Source organism: Calonectris borealis, unplaced genomic scaffold, assembly GCF_964195595.1.
Source record: "Calonectris borealis unplaced genomic scaffold, bCalBor7.hap1.2 HAP1_SCAFFOLD_367, whole genome shotgun sequence".
Taxonomy (NCBI): domain Eukaryota; kingdom Metazoa; phylum Chordata; class Aves; order Procellariiformes; family Procellariidae; genus Calonectris; species Calonectris borealis.
The window spans coordinates 1-7,478 of record NW_027441748.1 but is presented as its reverse complement, the minus strand read 5'-3'; the positions used below and the strand labels follow the sequence as shown (position 1 = coordinate 7,478).

Sequence of the window (7,478 nt, the reverse complement as noted above, 5' to 3'; positions counted from 1 at the left end):
GCCCGCGGGAGCCCTGGGGGGGGGAGGGGACAGTGAGGGGGGCGGGGGGTGCAGGCAGGGGGTGGGGGGTGCAGGCAGGGGGTGCAGGCAGGGGGTGCAGGCAGGGTGTGGGGGTGCAGGGGGTGCAGGCAGGGGGTGCAGGCAGGGGGTGCAGGCAGGGTGTGGGGGTGCAGGGGGTGCAGGCAGGGGAGTGCAGGCAGGGTGTGGGGGTGCAGGCAGGGGGGTGCAAGGGGTGCAGGCAGGGGGTGCAGGCAGGGGGTGGGGGTGCAGGAGGTGCAGGCAGGGGGGTGCAGGCAGGGGGTGCAGGTAGGGTGTGGGGGTGCAGGGGGTGCAGGCAGGGGGTGCAGGCAGGGGGTGCAGGCAAGGTGTGGGGGTGCAGGGGGTGCAGGCAGGGGGGTGCAGGCAGGGGGTGCAGGCAGGGTGTGGGGGTGCAGGGGGTGCAGGCAGGGGGTGCAGGCAGGGTGCAGGCAGGGTGTGGGGGTGCAGGCAGGGTGCAGGCAGGGGGTGCAGGCAGGGGGTGCAGGCAAGGTGTGGGGGTGCAGGGGGTGCAGGCAGCGGGTGCAGGCAGGGTGCAGGCAGGGTGTGGGGGTGCAGGGGGTGCAGGCAGCGGGTGCAGGCAGGGGGTGCAGGCAGGGGGTTGCAGGCAGGGGGGTGCAGGCAGGGGGTGGGGGTGCAGGGGGTGCAGGCAGGGGGTGCAGGCAGGGTGCAGGCAGGGCCACTCACGCAGGCGGCTGCCGGGCGCGGGGCCGGTGTTGGCGTAGTGGGAGGCGTCTGTGGGGCAGGGGGAGGGCGTGGGGCCCGATCCTGCCCCACAGCTGCCCCCCAAGGACAGGTACCCCCCCCAACCTGCCCCCCAAGTGCGGTACCCCCCCAACCTGCCCCCCAAGTGGGGGTTTCTGCCCCACAGCTGCCCCCAGTGCAGGTACCCCCCCCAACCTGCCCCCCGAAGTGGGGGTTTCTGCCCCACAGCTGCCCCCCAAGTGCCGGTACCCCCCCAACCTGCCCCCCAAGTGGGGGTTTCTGCCCCACAGCTGCCCCCAAGTGCCGGTACCCCCCCACCTGCCCCCCAAGTGGGGGTTTCTGCCCCCCAACCTGCCCACAGCGGGGTATCCCCACCCCACCCCCGCCCCCCAAGTGGGGGTCCCCCCCTACCTGCCCCCCAGGGCCCCCCGGCCGCCTCCAGCCCGTTCTCGTAGCTCCCTGTGGGGGAGGGGAGGGGGGGGTCAGGCCGGGACCCCCCAGGTTTTGGGGGGGCGGGGGGGGGAGGGGCGGGGGGGCTGTTACCGACGGAGCTTCGGGCCCCGGGCGGCCCCGGCTCGTTCTCGTAACCCTCTGGGGGGGGGAAGGGGGGTCAGTGGGGCTCTGCCCCACACCCTGCCCCCCACATCCCCTATTGCCCCCAAGTCTCCCATCCCCCCCCTCCCCCGCTGCCTCCCAACTCACCGCCCGGGCCCTCGGTCTCGCTGTCGGGGTGCTCGTAGCCTTCCTCCTCCTCCTCCTCCTCCTCCTCCTCCCCCGGGGCCGGGCCCCACAGACCCCCTGGGGGTCCCGCCGTGGGGCTGCCCAGCTCGGGGGGGGGCCCTGGGGCGGGATTTGGGGGTCCCCGGTGGGGATGGGGCAGGATTTGGGGGTGTGGGATGGGATTTGGGGGTCCCGGGTCGGTGTGGGGCAGGATTGGGGGGTCCCGGTCAGTGTGGGGCAGGACTGGGGGGGTGTGGGGCAGGACTGGGGGGTGTGGGGCAGGATTGGGGGGTCCCAGGTCAGTGTGGGGCAGGACTGGGGGGGTGTGGGGCAGGACTGGGGGGTCCCGGGTGGGTGTGGGGCAGGACTGGGGGGCTGTGGGGCAGGATTTGGGGGGTCCCGGGGTGGGTGTGGGGCAGGACTGGGGGGTGTGGGGCAGGACTGGGGGGTCCCGGGTGGGTGTGGGGCAGGACTGGGGGGCTGTGGGGCAGGACTGGGGGTCCCAGGTGGGTGTGGGGCAGGACTGGGGGGTCCCGGGTGGGTGTGGGGCAGGACTGGGGGTGTGGGGCAGGATTTGGGGGTGTGGGGCAGGATTGAGAGGTCCCGGGTGGGTGTGGGGCAGGACTGGGGGGCTGTGGGGCAGGACTGGGGGGTCCCGGGTGGGTGTGGGGGCAGGACTGGGGTGGGGTCACTCACGGGGGGCGGCCGTGGGGCACAGCACGTTCCCGTAGGGGCTGTCGGGGCCGGGGGGCGTCACCCGGAAGAACCTCGGGGACAGGGGGGTGGGCACCGGGGCGGGGCTGCCCCATAGGTGCCCCCACCCCTGCCCCATAGGTACCCTGCCCCATAGGTACCCATATACCTGCCCCATAGGTGCCCCCACCCCTGCCCCATAGGTACCCTGCCCCATAGATACCCATATACCTGCCCCATAGGTGCCCCCACCCCTGCCCCATAGGTACCCTGCCCCATAGGTACCCATATACCTGCCCCATAGGTACCTATACACATGCCCCATAGATGCCCCTGCCCCATAGGTACCTATATACGTGCCCTCTAGATGCCCCTGCCCCATAGGTACCTATATACGTGCCCTATAGGTGTCTGTGCCCCATAGATACCTATATACGTGCCCCTTAGGTACCTGTATAGTGCCCCATAGGTGTCGCTGCCCCATAGGTACCCATATACCTGCCCCATACATACCTATATACATGCCCCATAGATGCCCCTGCCCCATAGGTACCCATATACTTCCCCCGTAGGTGCCTATATACATGCACCATAGGTGTCTCTGCCCCATAGGTACCCCCATCCGTGCCCCATAGGTACCTATATACATGCCCTATAGCTCTCTGCCCTACAGATACCCATCTACCTGCCCTTTCGGTACCTATATATGTGCCCCATAGGTGTCTGTGCCCCATAGATACCCATATATCTGCCCCATAGGTACCTATATACGTGCCCCATAGATGTTCCTGCCCCATAGATACCCATATACCTGCCCCATAGGTGCCCCCATCCTGCCCCATAGCTGTCGCTGCCCATAGGTACCCATATACCTGCCCCATAGGTACCTATATACATGCCCCATAGGCACTCCTGCCCCATAGGTACCCATATACGTGCCCCATAGGTACCTCTATATGTGCCCCATAGGTGTCGCTGCCCCATAGATGCCCATATACCTGCCCCATAGGTGCCCCCATCCCTGCCCCATAGGTACCTCTGTCCCATAGGTACCCATATACGTGCCCCATAGGTACCTCTATATGTGCCCCATAAGTACCCCTGCCCCATAGATCACCCCGCCCCACAGGTACCCACCCCCGCCCCATGCCCCCGCCCCACACGTTCCCCCCCCCACCTCCGGGCCGGCTCCGCCGGCGTCTCTGTCGCTTGCGGCTCTGCAGGGCTGGGGGGGGGGGGTTGGGGGGCGATGGCGGGGGGAGGGGCTGTGCCCCACATCCCCCCCCCCCCCAAGGCTGTGGGTCACGCCCCGCCCCCCACATCCCCCCCGTGCCCCCCAAGTGTGGGTTCCCCCCCCATCCCCCGCCATGGGTTCCCCCCATCCCCCCACACCCCCCATCCCCTCCTCGCTGTGGTCCCCCTGTGCCCCCCATGGGTGGGTCCGCCCACCCCCCCCACCCCCCCCATGCCCCCCCATCCCCCCCCATGCCCCCCCCCCGCCGTGGGTCCCCCCCACCCCCCCCATCCCCCTGTGCCCCCCATCCCCCTCCACCGTGGGTCCCCCCCACCCCCCACATCCCCCCGCCTGTGGGTCCCCCCGTGCCCCCCCCCATCCCCCCCGTGCCCCCCATCCCCCCCGCCGTGGGTCCCCCCCCACCCCCCGCATCCCCCCCCTCCCCCCACACCGCCCCTCCCCCCCCGCTGACCTCGGTGCCGCCGGCAGAGCCCCCCCAGCACGGCCCCCCCCAGCGCCAGGTAGCCCACGGCCACCGCCCCCACCGGGCCCGGCCACCCCCGCGGGACCGGCCCCGCGCCGGGGACAGCGAGGGGGCGGGGGGGACACGGGGGGACGGGGGGGGACACGGGGGGGGCGGGGGGACAGGGACAGCGTCACCCCACGGTCACCCCCACCCGCCGGCGGGCCCCAATGTCCCCCCCGTGTCCCCCCCCCCCCGTCCTCTACGTCCCCCCCACGTCCCCCCCTATGTCCCCCGTGTCCCCCCCCCCCACGTCCCCCCATGTCCCCCCCGTCCCTGTGTCCCCCATGGCCCCCCCAATGTCCCCACGTCCCCACGTGTCCCCCCGTCCCCCGTGCCCCCGTGTCCCCCCATGTCCCACCCGCCCCCCGTGTCCCCCCCCGTGCCCCCCCGTGCCCCCCCCTGCCCCCATGTCCCCCATGTCCCCCCATGTCCCCCCGTCCCCCCCCGCCCCCCCCGTCCCCCCGTGCCCCCCCATGTCCCCCCGTGTCCCCCGTGTCCCCCCGTGCCCCCCCATGTCCCCCCGTGTCCCCCCGTGTCCCCCGTGCCCCCCCGTGCCCCCCCGTGTCCCCCCGTGTCCCCCCGGCCCCCCTGTCCCCCCGCCCCCCCCGTCCCCCCGTGCCCCCCCCCGCCCCCGCACCTCCCGGGGGCCGCCCCCCCCGCTCCTCCTCTCTCCGCCGGCTCCCGTTGCCCCCCCGGGCTCGGGGGTCCCCTCGGCCCTGGGGGTCTCTCCGGGGGGGTCCCCCCTCCTCGTCGTCCCCCGCCCCCCCGGGGGGACCCCAAAGTCTCTCGGGGGGGGGGTCGCCCCCCCGGGGTCTCCCCGGGCCCAGCGGAGCGGGGGGGGGGGCTCCCCCGAACCTGGGGGCACCCACAGCAGGGTCGGCTCTGGGGGGGCACGGGGGGGTTGGGGGGGCGGGGGGGCCACACCCAGCCCCCCACGGCCCCCAGAGACCCTATAGACCCTATAGATCCCCATGCCCCCCCCCCCCAGTCCCCCTGGCCCCCAGAGACCCCTATAGACCCTATAGACCCCCCATAGCCCCCCATGGCCCCCCCGTAGCCCCCCCAGAGCCCCCCATGGCCCCCATAGACCCCTATAGATCCCTATAGCCGCCCCAAGGCTCCCCTATAGACCCCTATAGATTCCCCCATAGCCCCCCATGGCCCCCATAGAGCCCTATAGACCCCTATAGACCCCCCACATCCCCCCATAGCCCCCCCATAGCCCCCCAATATCCCCCCATGGCCCCAGAGACCCCTATAGACCCCTATAGACCCCCCATAGCCCCCCATAGCCCCCCCATGGCCCCCCCCAGCCCTCCACCGGCCCCCATAGACCCCTATAGACCCCCCATAGCCCCCAGTATCCCCCCATAACCCCCCAGTATAGCCCAGCGCCCCCCCCAGTATGGACCAGTGCCCCCCAGTATGGACCAGGAACCTCCCAGTATGGCCGCGGGACCCTCAACCCCCCCCCAGCGCCCCCAGTATCCCCAGTGCTCCCAGTACGGGGGGCGATGGCGGGGTGACCCCGGGGGTGCGGGGGGAGGGGCGGTGGGGACCCCTCACCCTCCGGGCGGTTCTGGGCGGCCCCGCGGGGCGGGGCCGGGGGCGGCGGCTTGGAGGTCGCCTGGGGGATGGGCCGAGCGTCAGACCCCCACCCCCGGAGCCCGTGGCCACCACGGCCACCCCCGTGGCCACCAACCCCCCATGGCCACCACCATGGCCACCAACCCCATGGCCACCACCATGGCCACCACCATGGCCACCAACCCCCATGGCCACCAACCCCCACGGCCACCAACCCCCATGGCCACCACCACGGCCACCAACCCCATGTCCAACCACCATGGCCACCACCATGGCCACAACCCCCATGGCCACCAACCCCCACGGCCACCAACCCCCATGGCCACCAACCCCCATGGCCACCACCACGGCCACCAACCCCCATGGCCACCACCACGGCCACCAACCCCCATGGCCACCACCATGGCCACCACCATGGGCCACCAACCCCCATGGCCACCAACCCCCACGGCCACCAACCCCCATGGCCACCAACCCCCATGGCCACCACCACGGCCACCAACCCCCATGGCCACCACACCCCCAACTGCACGTCCCCAACCCATGGCCACCATCTTGATGGCCACCAACCCCCTCGTGGCCACCAACCCCCACGTCCCCCACCCCATGGCCACCATCCTGATGGCCACCAAACCCCCATGGCCACCAACCCCCACGGCCACCAACCCCCCGCCATGGCCACCAACCTCCATGGCCACCACCCCTCCCCCCACGGCCACCAACCCCCCGCCACGGCCACCAACCCCCATGGCCACCAACCCCCCGCCATGGCCACCAACCCCACGGCCACCAACCCCCCGCCATGGCCACCAACCCCCATGGCCACCACCCTCCCCCCATGGCCACCAACTCCCATGGCCACCAACCCCACGGCCACCAACCCCCCGCCACGGCCACCGACCCCCCGGCCCCTCCCCCCGCGCCCCCTCACCGCCGCCCGGGGCCCCGGGGCCCCCCCCAGGGCCAGGGCCAGCAGCAGGAGCCGGGTGGCCGCCATCTGCCCCTCCCCCGCGGGGCCGGGCCGGACGCGGCGTCACCTCCGGGGTCCCCAAGCGTGACGGGGGCCCCTCCCCCGCCCGGGGGTCCCCGGGGACCCGGGCGGCGGCGCGGGGCGGGGGGAGGTTTCCGGGGGGGGAGGGGAGGGGGGGCCACGGGGGGGGGGAGGGGGGGATTGGGGGTGGGGGGAGGGGGCTTTTGGGGGGCATTTGGGGGGGTGGGGGGTTTGGGGGGGCTGGGGGGCTTTTGGGGGTATTTGGGGGGGTGGGGGGGCTGTGGGGGGCTTTTGGGGGGCATTTGGGGGGGTGGGGGGCTGGGGGGCATTTGGGGGGGCTGGGGGGCTTTTGGGGGTATTGGGGGGGTGGGGGGGCTGTGGGGGGGTTTGGGGGCATTTTGGGGGGTGGGGGGATTGGGGGGCATTTGGGGGGGCTGAGGGGGATTTTGGGGGGCTGGGGGGCTTTTGGGGGGTATTGGGGGATGGGGGGGCTGTGGGGGGCTTTTGGGGGGGCATTTGGGGGGTGGGGGGGCCTTTGGGGGGTATTAGGGGGCATTTTGGGGGGTGGGGGGATTGGGGGGCATTTGGGGGGGCTGTGGGGGGTTTGGGGGGGCTGGGGGGCATTTGTGGGGGTGGGGGATTTTGGGGGGGCTGGGGGGCTTTTGGGGGTATTGGGGCATTTGGGGGGGCTTTGGGGGGTTTTGGGGGGGTGGGGGTCATTTGGGGGGATGGGGAATTGGGGGGCGTTTGGGGGGGGCTGGGGGGATTTTTGGGGGGCTGGGGTGGGCTTAGGGTGGATTTGGGGGGCTGTGGGGGGTATTGGGGGCCGTTTGGGGGCTGGGGGACTTTTGGGGGGCAGGTGGGGGGCTTTTGGGGTATTGGGGGGCTTTGGGGGGGTTTGGGGGGCTGGGGGGGGCATTTAGGGGGTATTGGGGGACATTTTGGGGGCTGGCGGGATTGGGGAGCTGGGGGGGCTATTGGGGGGC

General features: G+C 72.5%; 1 long non-coding RNA gene across 1 annotated transcript; it reads right to left on the bottom strand.

Moving 5' to 3' along the window:
• Window positions 1-1,493: 1,493 nt before the first annotated feature.
• Window positions 1,494-3,942, bottom strand: LOC142077652 (uncharacterized). The gene is made up of 4 exons (XR_012671955.1): window positions 3,861-3,942; window positions 3,332-3,379; window positions 2,158-2,228; window positions 1,494-1,581 (listed from the first exon to the last, which is right to left on the bottom strand). It is a non-coding gene; the product is annotated as an uncharacterized LOC142077652 (long non-coding RNA).
• Between the last annotated feature and the right edge of the window lie 3,536 nt (window positions 3,943-7,478).